Raw genomic sequence first — 14,332 nt, forward strand, 5'->3', positions numbered from 1 at the left:
TTGGAAAGGCAACTAACCGTGACTCTGTCCTTACTCAGTTTAGTGAGGGGGACATCAGTGTGCTTCACTGTATAATCACCAATGACCAGGGAATTTGGCTGTGTGCTGGTTTGCCTTAAGGGCTTAGCAGTGGAGGCAATGGATACAGTGTTGCAATGTGTAGCTGTGGGTGGTGTTTTAATGGAGTGTTCATGTGATGACTGAGGACCTTTTCTCTGACTGTACTGTGCCGAAGGTCTTAGTGTTTTAGGAAGGTTACCTCTAAGTGACTTTGCATAAGTAGTTTTATGTGTAGGGTCTTTACCCTGTGCAGTAGGTGTGGTGCAAGTGCCACTGACAACCTCTATATGAGTAGTTTTGGTTGTATGAGAGAGTTTTGCCTCCATCATTAGTGTATTTACACCTCTTACATACTTTATCTGTTTTATTAAGAATAATTGGCTTCTCAGCACACATGAGGCAATTGCTACAGTCCCTTGGAATACCCATCTCATCCAGACTAGCCACACAGAGAGTCAGGAAGTGCATATCCATGGCTACTAGTCTACTAGGGAAGAGTGAGGGAAAAGACTTTGATGACCAACACTCTGCTATGTGCAAATTAGGTGTTCTACTAGTTAAAAAATATGTCTAGACAGTAATGTCAGGGTCTAGACTACAAACCTTCCTAATGTAAAATAACTGGTTTGGAGCCCAAGTACCCAAGTGCTTAAGTTAAAACTAAGATGCGCATAATACCAGTTACAACATAATCAGGCCACTAATATGTAGAAATAAATGCAGCAAAATAAATGCAACTGAACACTTTACAAACACGCAGCAAAAAGCTAAGTAAAGTTGGAAGAAGCACAAATACAGTAAAAGTAGCTAAACAAAGTGCAATTTATTATTTATTTTGTTAGTAAGCGGGAAGCTAGGAAATAGAAGATAAATAATATTTAAGAGCATAAGTGGGGAATGTGCTGATCAAGATGAAAGTGGAAGGAGTGTCCAAAATCAGATTTATAATGGGTACGTGTAACTCAAAATCCACCAAGTTTAAAAGTACGATAGCAGCAATAGGGCAAGTATGTGTGAAAAATCAAATGCAGACAGAGATCAGCAACAGTCAGCCAGGGAACAGCAAGTCAAACAAGCACTACAGCTGAATAAGGATGTCACCAAATATTTGAATATTTGTAGTTAAATGAGGAATGCCATTTCTCAGTTCTTCCCACTAATCAGGTAGGTGTTATTCACTGTCTGCAAAATAATTATTTTCTAACTAACCCTAGCCAAGACCTCTTTAAACTCCAAAAGAACAAAAGTCTTAAAACAAAACAAAATGCAATATACATTAAAAAATAGAAGTAACCAAACCTTAAATGAATAACTTAAATCCAAAATCAAATGCAACAGAGGTCAGCAAAAGTCACAGAAAACTGCAAGTCAGACAAGCAGTACATACTACAAGCCTCATTATCATTATCAGCATCATTATGCACAACATGAGGAATTAGGCGCTCTTATTTTCTGTTCTTCTGATTCACAGCATCATTTGATTATTCATACATAATTAAATGAAGTAAAACTACACTTAAATGAGTTAGCCTACAGTTCTTAAACTGCTTTTTTAATACAAGTACACTTCCCTGAACTACACAAAACAGATTAAAAATGGAAAAAGTGTTTGCCAAAATGTACTAGGAATAGTGAGCAGTGGGGGACGGATTGATTAGAATTCCTCCACTTCTTGTGCTCTTGTTAGACCATTTAGGCTTCATCTTTGCCCTCAGCTCCAGCACTTATGGGCAAATACTGAACAATCGACAAGCCCAGTGTAGATTATTGCTTAGATATACTACTGTAAGAAGCAGCTTTAGTAAAATATGCACATTACTTTACATTCACCAGATCTTTATTTCTAAATTAATTGAATTGCTGCGATAGCGTTGCCGCCTCACAGTAAGACGCTGTCCGGTTCGATTCTCAGCTAGAGCGTCTTCTGCGTGGAGATGTGCGTGAATGGGCGTACCTTCGTTGAAGGCTGTGCATCAGGGCTGGTAACTCGGCATGCAAAAATCAACTACCAATCATTAGCGGACTGGAGTTCCGCTGTGGCGACCCCTAACTGGTAAAAGCCGAAAGACACAACAACATTTTATGTATAGCACAGAAATCATGGATATGATCCTTTTATCCTTCTGGAAATCAAAAGTTACATGATTACCATCTAAAATAAACGTTCTGGTTTGTCTACACTGAGTTGTCTTCATAGAACTCAGATTTGTTTCATTCAGTAAATAGCAGCAATATATTTGTATTTTGCAGCCAAGATATTGAATTTAGCTTGTTTCAAAGCTATCTGCACAGCAGCTCCCACAGAATCAAGGTAAGCTAAGAGCCCTGAGGAGAAAACATCCAGTGTATCATAACAAATTTAAATAGATATTCAGCAATATACATTAACAATTACACATACATTTGAAAATTAGATTACATTCATATGAAAGCAAGAGGCATCTATTACAATATAAATATACCTGTGTGTTAAATACTGAACATTTGAAGAGGCATATCAGTGGGTTTGTCAGATAGATAATAGGCCAAATGATTAGTGCCTAGAATTTCAAAGAAATACAAGTGAGGGAAGGAAAAAGGTAGAACAGAAAATATTAATATTGCAGTTCGGAGAGATGATAGAAAACATGTTTGGAGACAATTATATGTATGACTTTAATAATGTTTATATTAGAAGTATAACGATGTGAAAGAGCAGTGTCACAAAACAATGTATAAAGCTGGGAGATGCTAGTAAATGTATTGGTGAAGACTGGTTATTGGGTCTAGAATTCTAAACAAAAACAATGGTTTGGCTGTAAGGAAGTGGAAGATAACACTGGCATTTACTCTGTAGATGTACACAGGAGCAAATCCATTGACTTTGAGTTTGCATTCTGAATGGATTTCAGTGGTAGTAGGATGTGGTTCCATAGTTTAGCTACACTGTTTGAATATAAAAGGTCACCTGCTGTATTAGATGATTTGGTTGTAGTGATTTTTCTGTAGAGTCTAAACTTCTATTGGCGGAGTAATGCTGTACTGAGTTAAGGGCTGTGAAATTTTCTGGCTTATACAGAAAGTCTGTGTATTGTAATTTGATGGAAAAGCTAGGGGGATATATTAGTTCTAACCAGTTTAATTCTGTGAGGGATAGACAGTGGTGCATCCTGTTATAGTTTACTGAAAATTTGGCTATTTTATTATAACATTGCTCAAGTCTGAACAGTTGCGAGATGTGAAGGTTAGCAAAGATTGGGCAGCGTACAGGGGCGACGGAAGGATGAACGCAGAGGTTATACATCTTCTGGCTATGTCAGTGCAATAAGTTTTTACTCTGTAGTTTAATTTCCCCAAGATTTTTGGCATTATAAAACCATAAAAAAAAAAAAACTTTCAATCATTATAAAACCATGATGGGAATGGACCACATTCCTAAATCAAAGTATGATTAAAGTTTGTGAAATTAGTAATATTTCAGTCTTTGGTGTTAGCCAAAAGTGCTTTTTGCAGCACCTGCAATGCACCCAGAACTGACTCTTCCTGTAATTCATATGGTGTTACATGTATCAGTAGTATATCTAAATACCACTGCTCCCACTACTATTGGAACAGTCTGGATATCCTTCTTCCGCATTGCCCTCACGTCTGCCTGCAAATCCTGGTATTTTATAACCTTGTTTCTCTTTGTAAGACACTGTAATCACTGGGTGTAGCAAGTTTAATGACTAATGCTACTTTTATCTTCTTTTCATGAACCACTATATCTGGTTTTCAAACATCTGTTTTTCAAATCGGTGGTAATAGATGTTCCCATGTGATATAAACTTCATCATTGTCTATAATGCTCTGTGGCTTATGTTTCCAATGCTTCTCAGCTACTTCAATATTGTACTGTTTGCACAATCCCCAGTGCAACAGTCTTGTCACATTATTATGGCTTTCAGAATACAGGCCCTCTGCCATTAGCGTATCGTACCCAGGAACAAGATGTGCGACTGTTTCCAGTTCTGTTGTACAGAACCTGTGTTTCTCCCACATATTCAATGGACTTTGTAAAACAACATGTACATAGTCCAGTATATTGAGCCACCAGTATTAACATTTTTATCTTTTGGTTTAAATTCACCTCCCTTTAACCATATCTGCATCAGATCCTGCTTGACATGAGGTTTTTCCAGGAGTTTTCTGTTCTTATAACTATATTTATGCCTTTTCCATATTTTTGCCTTCTTATCTGATCATTCACCTTATATTCTTTCTTGTTTTTTTGGGACATTAAGTTGATGCCTGATTTTTGTCAACTTCTGTTTTCATTTCCACTCCCAGTTGACCCTGATATACTTCTGCAAAACTAAGCAGCTATGTTAGATTTGTTCTCCTCCTGCTTTAAAACTTTCACTGTGTTTGGATCTGGTAAAGTCATTAGATATGTATGCGGTCCTATGATTGTAGATCTATACATGTGATCAATTGGAGGCCCATACCTCCTTCAGAACAAAGAATATATAATCTTGGTGTACACTGATTTTTATATGTTATTTGCTAAGCGTCATTCATTTTTCTTGTTTTCCTGTCCAACTGATCCAATACCTTTTGGGCCCATCAATCACCCAAAATGGTAAGTTATAACAAGAAGTGCAAATTGGTTTATAGTTTGGACTTTGTTCCTAGATGTCAGGGCTGTTTTCATATTAGTTTTAGTCTTCTAAAATATTCCTTACTGAGTTTTGTTTGCATTTGTTCATGTTTTATTTTCAATCTTTCATCAGTTCCCAAATATTTATTCAATTGTTCCTTCACATCACATTCCTATCCCAGTGTAGTGCTCTCTTGGTGCTGTAGCTTTCCTGCTCTAAATGTAGCTTTTGCACATTTATCAAGACCAAATGGCATTGTTATATCATCTAAAAAAGTTTTGACCACTTACATTTGTGCTTTCATTTCTTTAACTGATGAACTATACAGTTTTAAATCATCCACATAAAGAAGATAAGTCCTTATACTTTGTTGTGTTCTGGAAACAATACTGTATCCATGGTCTAATCTGTTACATAGACAGCTTAATGACTCAAGAGCAAGACCAAAAAGCAGAGGTGACAGAGTCACCCTGAAATTATCCCCCTTTGAATTTTTATTCCTGAAGTAATAATTTGTCCTTCATCATGGCTTAACTGCAAAATAGTCTGCCACTATTTTGTGGTCATGATAGTGTAATTGATTAATGTAGAGTGTATCTTATACAGCTGTAAGCACTCATTAATCCATGAATGTGGCATACTGTCAAATGTATTTTTTATAATCTATCCATGCCATACTTGGATTCTTCCCCTTTTTACAATTCTCCATTATGACTTTAGCAAATGATCCTTTGTGCCACATAACTTTTTGTTAACCTTTTGTTCTATTGTCGTGATTGAGTTTTCTTCTAAATGATTATAATCTCTGTCGGCATCAATTCTATTATCTATACATCTGTATAATGTACCTAGTTTTAGATGTTTTTTTTAATCATATATGAGACAAGGTGGTTGAATTTCAAACGGCCATCTTCGTTAGCCAGTAATTTTGTCGTTTACTTGTTGTATCATTATGTTATTGGCAGAGATGATAGTGAATAATATTGTTTTGAAATAAAGAGCAGTATTGTTTTAGGGTTTAGAAGTAGATGTGAATTATTTAGCAATGTCTTGATCAATAAGGATTGTTCAGAGAGAAATTTGATAGGGCAAATTGGGGTAGCATCATCAGTATATTGAACTAGGGCAGCATTCATTATAGCAGTGCAGAGGTCATTGACAAATTTGTTTAAAAGAAGTCGGCCTAGTATAAATTCTTGTGGGAAACCAATATTTACTGGCAAGAAGGGGGAGAAATTATGTTTCCATTTCACTGCTTGGACTCTGTTTGAGAGTTAGCTATGGAACCACTGCAGCTAAGAGTTGGTGAGCCCTAAGGATGAGGGTTTGTGAGAGTTTCTGGTGGAAGACAGTATCAAAATCTTTTGCTAAGTCTATGAAGATGGTGGAGACTAGGCTTTTGACATTTTGTGGGTGTTGACAGTAGTAAAATTCAGAAGAGCAGTAGATGTGCTGTGATGAATGCAGAAGCTGGTAATCATACATCTCAACCTCTTAGAACAAGAAATCTGGACAACGCCATAAATAATGGGGGGACAAAGGCCCAAAAATAGGGGCAATTTTTAAATATTGCTATTACAAACTTAGAAAGTTGATAGAAAAACAGTTTTGTCTGTCATTATTTTCATCTCTAATCTTTAATGACTTGCCAATAATTTGCCAGAAAGTCACACTTTTATGAAAAACAGACCAAAAATATGAGGCAAAAATCTGGACATTCTGTGAAAATCTGTACAGTTGAGAGGTATGCTGGTAATCTATTGGATAGTTGAAAAGTTGAATATGAATACATTTTTCTAATATTTTGGTGGGGAGATATGGCAATTGACCTATAGTTAAAAAGATCTTTAATGATTCCACACTTGTGCAGTGGAATAATGAATGACTTTTCATAAGGAATGGACTTTATTTTAAGAAGTGGATCAATTTAACAGAATTGAAACTGGATATGAGATAGATTTAGCTGCTATTTTCAGATCTTTAGCAGGTAGATTGTCTTGACCATTAGATTACACTATATATGCCAATTACCTTATCTCACCATCTTCTTAGTCTCTGTGTTCAGTAAATGAAAGAAAATTCGTTGTACTGTATGCCTCCTTGTTAATTGCTCAGCATGGGCTATAAAACTGACTGCTTTTTGTAATAAATGGCCTGAGAGTGGGAAGCCTGCTACAGTAGGCTTTAATTTTTTGAGGCATTTTTGATGGTATCAGTGGAGATTGGTTGCAAGGAGAAATGCTGAAGGAGCTTATTTGATTAAGTAGGGACCTCAAGGGTTGATTAGTTGCCTGACTGGTTAATGACTGTACTGTCTATATAAAGTGAGTATTAAATCAGTTGGATATGCCATTATTTTGTTTCTGTGTTTGGTGTTAGGTGCATAGCTTGTTCTTGATTTAACTGTTTATTGACTGACACTCAGAGCAGTTCTGGATTATTGGTTTGTATCCACGGTAGTGGTGCTGCGGTAGCATTGTCACCTCACAGCAAGACGTTGTCCCATTCAATTCTCAATTAGAGCGTCTTCTGTGTGGAGGCATGCGTGAATGGGTGTGCCTTTGTTGAAGGTTGTGCGTCAGAGCTGGTAACTCAGCACATAAAAATCCACTACCAAACATTAGCGGACTAGAGTTCCACTGTGGCGACCCCTAATCGGGATAAGCCGAAAGACACAACATGTTTTAACTGGTTAAGTAGTAGGTTTTCTTAGCTTTTGTTGATAAGATGTTTTGTAATTTCCTAGTTGTTTATATGTTAGTAACTTAGGAGAAGTTTTATTTTTTTTTTATCCATAATATCCACACGTTGACTTTGTTTTATGAGTTGTTTAGTTGCTAAAGATAGCCATGGAGCAGAGTTGACATTGACTCTTTTTATTCTGAGAACAAGCCAGTGTGTTTAGAACAACATGTATGATTGTATTGACCTCAGAGACAACATCATTTATGGAGAGAGTCTTTAATGACTCCTGGTTAAGGAGATGTAATACACGTCTTCATGAAAAGTAGTAGGTTTTCTTACACATGGTTAGGATGTGTTTGGGGGCTGTTACTTTTGTACCTTATGGTGTAGATTGTCAGATAACCTAAGTGATCATTTAACAGAGTGTTATGATGTGATATTTTATTTGCAGAGGATGTCAGGATGCAATCAAGGTTTGATTGTCTGGCTCTGGCTTTGTTATATATAGTTGATGCAGGTTATAATCCAGGTGAACTTGTAAAGATGTATACTATTTGTTGGATTTTCAGATTCTATGTTTTTTCATTCAATATTAACATTACTCAATATTATGGTTTCATGAGGTTTTTTTCAGGAGGTCCAGCAGAAAATATGTTCCATTGTTTTAGCATTGTTACTGTGGGGGTACACCCATGATTGCAATTGCCTTGGGAATGTTTAACTTTAGCATGGTCCTGGTTCATCGATGGTAGTCCACTGAACACAGAAAGCATTATAAGAGATCTGTGAACACAGGCTGACTCCAACCTCTCTTTTAACCACCACATTGCCACTGTGGTCAGAAAGTCCTTCTATATAGCACATCTCATTGCTAAGAGTTTTGCATCCAGGAAGAAGGAGGTCATGGTCTCCCTCTACCCTTCCCTCATTAGGCCAATCATTGAGTACAATGCCCCATTTGGCATGTACTTCACTAGACACCTGCATCAACTGGAGAGGCCACAAAAGTACCTCACAAAGAGGATTCAAGGCCTTAAACACTTGTCCTATATGCACAGACTCAAAAAAACTCCAACTATTGTCTGTGTCATATTAAATACTTACAGGTGATCTCTGCTTGACTTACAAAGCCATGTCTGACCCAGCTCTGTTAGAAATGCTACAGCTAAAGAAATTCCAATCCATCCGCACCACGTGCTCCAGAGACCTCAACCTCATTCCCACAATCAGCAGAACAAGCTGGACGGACAGGTTTATAACCCAGAGACTACCCATGCTATGGAATAGACTACCCATACATGTTGAACAGAGCACCTCACTGGCCCTCTTCAAGAGAAATCTTGATGACTGGATGGGAAATAGAAACTTCACCCTGGGGATCACTCCAGTGGTTCTACTCAACAGAGGCACTGGGAAGTAAGGTTGGGTGGCATGATGGCAGGGTAATCCTATAGGCTAGGCTTGTAAAGACTCCAGAACCATTAGCCTAGTACACACCTATGAACCTATGGTTAGCAGGTTTTCTGACTTACAGAAAGTTGGCAGGGTGTGGAAGAAAAGGGGGGGATTGTCAAGTTTCTTTGCTGACTCTGTCTAATCTGATAATATTATAAGCCTGGTGGGTTAATTTCTTCATTTTTTGTTTTCTGGCAGAGCCATGTTTCTTGGACAACTAAGCCATCTGGAGTCTGTACTGCTATCCCTGCATGCACATCAGGGAGTTTGTTATAAATATTTTGTAAGTTGGCATGGTCTATATGTAGACCAGGGTGAGACTGGGGGTGAGGTGGTAGTAATAAAGAAGCTGATGGTAATATTGTGTCAGGTTCCTAAGCTGGGCCTGGATTTGGGTGAATGTCACTACTAGAATAGCAGATTATGTAATGTAAGCAAGTTTAACATGGAGTCTTACTTTACATTGACTTAAACTAGTCCGATATGTGCCTGCACTAACTTCAACCAGTCAGGTATGTGCCTGCACTAACTTAAACTAGTCAGATATATGCTTGCACTAAATTAAACTAGTCAGATATGTGCCTGCACTAACTTCAACCAGTCAGATATGTGCCTGTACTAACTTAAACTAATCAGATATTTATTTATTTATTTATTTTACATTTGTTGACCGGGCTAGTCCAGCTGGATAATTTCCATTTTCAGTGGAGGCCCGGGGAGAAAAGCTCCACAGATTAAAACAAGGTTATAGAAATTAAACATTTACAATAAATGCCTGTGACACAGACAGTGAGCAACAATGCATACATATTAGTCTAGATCAAGTAATAAAAAACACATAGTACCATCTACGTATTGAGAAAGGCATTAATTCCTTACAGTACAATTATGTGAGGATGGGGTATTACATAGTTTAAAATGTATATACATACTTGTAAAAGACTATGTACCTTTTTTTTTTTTTTTTTTTTTTTTTTTTAATATGAGAACAGTAGTAGCAGTGCAGTCATTAAGTCATTCGTGATCACAGAGAAAGATTGCAGTTTTGACATAAGGAATTATGATAGTAGAAAGAAGAAAGTAGATTAGTCTGGATTGGTACAGGAGCAGAGCCAGAAGTTGTTCAGATGTAAAAGAAGTTGTTTTTTAAAAAGATGAAAGGAGGCTAGAGAGGTAATGTGTGAGGGGAGGTTATTCCATATTTTGTCTACTGAGTTGGAGAAAAGGCAGTTACCTGCAGAATTTGTAATTCTAGTTGTGTTGACTTGCAGCTTTTCGGTGGAGCGCAGCTGTTTCAAGTTATTATAGGGGGTCAAGAAGTTACTAAGAGCAGGTGTCTTTGATGGTTGATATAGAATATTATGTGTTATTAAGAGTTGTTGATAGATAAGCTTGTTAGGAAGTTCCAACCAGTGTAAGTGTTTTAAGTTTAGACAGTGGTGAGTTCTATACTGGGATGCTGTGGCAAAACGAGCTATATTGTGGTAGGATGTAGTCAGTTTCCTTAGGTTGCTTTTAGAGAGATTAGTGTAAATAGAGGAAGAATACAGTAGGGTAGAGATAAGATGTGATTGTGCTAAGGTGGTCCGTGCTTCTGGTGTAAGGAAGGGTTTAATTCTGTACAGTGAACCAATCTTTTTATTAACTGCTTTTATAGTGTTATTGATGTGATAATCATAGTTAAGATTATTATCAATAGTAACACCAAGCAGTTTGGTAGTAGAGTCGGGGGAGATGAGGGAATTATCACTTGCAGTAATAGTGAAGTTTAGTTGAGTAGATTTGTGGGTAGGTGAGAATAGTAATAGTTTTGTTTTCTTGGGGTTGAGGAGAAGACATCTTTTTGAGAACCACTGTTCGACGGTTGAAAAGGTAGATTGTGTCAGTGACTGGAGTTCAGATTGAGTGGAAGCTGTGCAAATAATGGTAGAATCATCTGCATATTGTATACAGGTAGTGTTTTGGATAGATGATTGGAGATCATTAATAAAGATAGAGAATAAGAGTGGGCCTAGTATAGATCCTTGAGGTACTCCTAAAGAGATAGGTAGTAGAGCAGATAGAGAATTTTTCCAGAGTACTGCTTGTTGTCGGTTTTCAAGATAGGATGAGAACCAGGTTAAGGAAGAGAAATCCAGGGCAAGGGATTTTAATATGTGTAGAAGAAGTGTATGGTTGACCATGTCGAAGGCTTTTGACAGGTTTAGGAAAAGAGAAGAGGTTAGTTTGTTCTTACGGTTACAGTTGATGATGTTGGTAAAAGAAAGTAGTGCAGTGGTAGTACTATGTGAAGGTCTAAATCCATGTTGAGTGTTAGCTAGTAGGTTGTTATGAAGGAGATGGTTAAGTAGTTGTTTGTGTATACATTTTTTCATGATTTTAGCTAGTGGAGATAATAGCGCTATAGGGCGAAAGTTAGAAAGGTCAGTGGATTTACCTCCTTTGTGTAAGGGTATGATGTATGATATCTTCCAGATTGCTGGAAAAGTACTTTCATTTATAGATCGGTTTATTAGGATAGAAACAGGGTAGGCAATAGCTTTAGCTGCTACTTGAAGGAATTCAGCAGGGAGCTTATCTGCTGAGGGGGTAGTTGGTTTAAGTTTTTGTAAGAGAGATTGTATGTAGGAGGTGGGTATGGGTTGAAATTGAAAGGGAAGAAGGGAGTTGTTGATGTTACTTAAGAGGAGTTGGGAAGCATCAGGAGATAAGTGGTTAGCTAGACTTTGTATGGAAGTAGTAAAGAAGGTATTGAAGTTATTGGCTATTAAAGAGGGATTATCAGGGTCTAAATTCTGTGGGTTGGGTGTTAACTACTTTGCCTGGGGTAAGTAGATTATTGATAGTAGACCAGAACTTTTTTGGTTCTTTTTTGGTGTATTGCTGAAGTTCAAAGTAATAATTCTTTTTATCTGAAAGGATGGCTTTTTTGGTATTGTTTCTGAGCTCTCTAAAGGTTTGATGATCTGTTGGGTTTCTAGAGGAATGCCATTTTTTCCAAGATTTATTTCTGAGTATAGTTTTTTGTTTAGTATTAGAGGTTAGCCAGGGTGCTGTTTTGGTCTTTGTTCTAATGGTACGACTTGGGGCATGTTGATTTAAGATTGCAAGGAATGCTGAGCTGAAATGTTCAACAGCATTGTTAAGTGAGAGGTGTTTTAGAGGGGTCCAGTTGTATTGTGAAAGTTCTATTTGAAACTGTTCAGGATTAAATTGTTTTTTTGAATATAGTGTTCTGTGAGAGGTAGGTAAGTTTAGATTAGTTTTAGCTCTAATGACATAGGTGAGGGAGTGATCGCTAAGGTCATCAGGAAGGATGCCAGTTTGGTAGGTTTGTAGGGGGGAGTTTGTAAGAATCCAGTCTAAGGTGGTTTCTTTTTTGCTCTTATTATTTATTCTAGTGGGACTATCAATTAGTTGTTTGAAACCATAAAGGTTTATATGGGAAGTAGGGTTAGCATTGTTACAAGATTTCCAATCAATGTTAACGTCCCCAAGGAATAGTGTTTCTTGAGGGAGGTTATTAGAGAGTTGTTCAAGAAGTTCTTCTAAAGTGGGGATGTTATTTCCAGGGGGGAGGTATGCACAGATGATGTTTATTGCTTTAGTAGTGTTAATTTGAATTTTGGAGCAGATTATTTCAGCATTATTGTTTTGGGTAAGGGTAAGGTCAAGAAGAGTAAGCTTCAGGTTTGTTTTATATAGAATAGCTACTCCACCTCCCTCCCTGGAGGTGCGATCAAGTCTAACAATGTTATATCCAGGTGGGGTAATTTCAATGTCTTTAATTGAAGGTTTTAGCCAAGTTTCTGATAAGCATAAAATATCAAATTTGTGTACTTCTAATAGGGCATGGAGTTGACTAATTTTGTTACAGATGCTACGTATATTGAGATGGGCCAAGGATAATAAGTTACAGGGTGTAGTGGATGAAAGAGAGAAGGGTTTGATATGATTTTTGTGTGTTTTGGTAGTAGTAGCTTGAGGGCCTGGATTGGGGTGTATGTCACCATCTTGTAGTAGATGGAGTAGTGTAAAATAGTTTTCAAGTTTATGTTTTAGGAAGGTGTCGAATATTTTCTTTGTTTTAGTTTTTAGTAGTTTGCAGTGTAATAGCCTGTGGTATTTGGCAAGTAGGTAGATGGATTGTGAGGAGGTATGTAAGAAGGATGGAGGTGGGGATGTTGCAGGTGTACTGGTATGTTTTGAGGGAAGTGAGAGAGAAACAGTTACGGAGTGTTCATAGGAGGTTAGGAAGTAGGTAGTAATGAGAAGAAATAATAGTAAGAAGGAGATGGGTCATTTCAGTTGTGACTGGAGGATAGTTGTAGTCATGATAAAATAGTTGTAAGTTTGAATGTGGCTTACTGGTGTGTTGTAGGTGGAAGTACTGTGGGAGTGTAGGGCAAGTGGTAGGGGCTGTGATATTTTAGGTGTGTTAGTGAGAGAGGGGTGGGGCTGGTTATAGTAGGTAAGTAGGTGTGGCTAAGTGCAGGGTGGTACACAATTTGTGAGGCTGTGAGTATGATTGGGAGGAAGAAGTAAGAGGTGTGTCTAGAGGCAAGTTAAATGTAGGACCCCTGGGTGTGGGTGGGAATTGGGGGTAGGCAGAGGAGCGGAGTGAGCCCGCAGGGTTAGATATATGCTTGCACTAACTTAAACTAGTCAGATATGTGTCTGCACTAACTTAAACTAGTCAGATAAGTGCCTGCACTAACTTAAACCAGTCATATATGTGCCTGCACTAACTTCAATTAATCAGATATGTGCCTGCACTAACTTAAACCAGTCAGATATGTGCCTGCACTAACTTAAACTAGTCAGATATGTCTGAACTAACTTAAACTAGTCAGATAAGTGCCTGCACTAACTTAAACCAGTCATATATGTGCCTGCACTAACTTCAATTAATCAGATATGTGCCTGTACTAACTTAACTTAAACTAGTCAGATATATGTCTGCACTAACTTAAACTAGTCAGATAAGTGCCTGCACTAACGTAATCCAGTCATATATGTGCCTGCACTAACTTAAACTAGTCGGATATGTTCCTACACTAGCTTAAACCAGTCAGATATGTGCCTGCACTAACTTCAGCTAGTCAGATATGTGCCTGCACTAACTTCAGCTAGTCAGATATGTGCCTGCACTAACTTCAGCTAGTCAGATATGTGCCTGCACTAACTTCAGCTAGTCAGATATGTGCCTGCACTAACTTCAGCTAGTCAGATATGTGCCTGCACTAACTTCAACTAGTCAGATATGTAACTTCAACTAGTCAGATATGTGCCTGCACTAACTTCAATTAATCAGATATATGCTTGCACTAACTTAAACCAGTCAGATATATGCTTGCACTAACTTAAACTAGTGAAATATGTGTCTGCACTAATTTAAACTAGTCAGATATGTGCCTGCACTAACTTAAACTAGTGAAATACGTGCCTGCACTAACTTAGGCAGATATGTGCCTGCACTGGCTGGAGAGTAGATGTGAGATTCACCTGAAGTA

At 37.7% G+C, this 14,332-nt stretch overlaps 1 long non-coding RNA gene across 1 annotated transcript in view; it reads left to right on the forward strand.

The window, feature by feature from the left end:
* The window catches only part of LOC122805807, a 195,856-nt gene that overhangs the window by 46,710 nt on the left and 134,814 nt on the right, over nt 1-14,332 (forward strand). The gene's annotated exons all lie outside the window — the stretch shown is intronic.

The sequence above is a fragment of the Protopterus annectens genome, chromosome 7.part0 (genome assembly GCF_019279795.1).
Source record: "Protopterus annectens isolate FY-2018-M chromosome 7.part0, PAN1.0, whole genome shotgun sequence".
Classification (NCBI taxonomy): Eukaryota; Metazoa; Chordata; order Ceratodontiformes; family Protopteridae; genus Protopterus; species Protopterus annectens.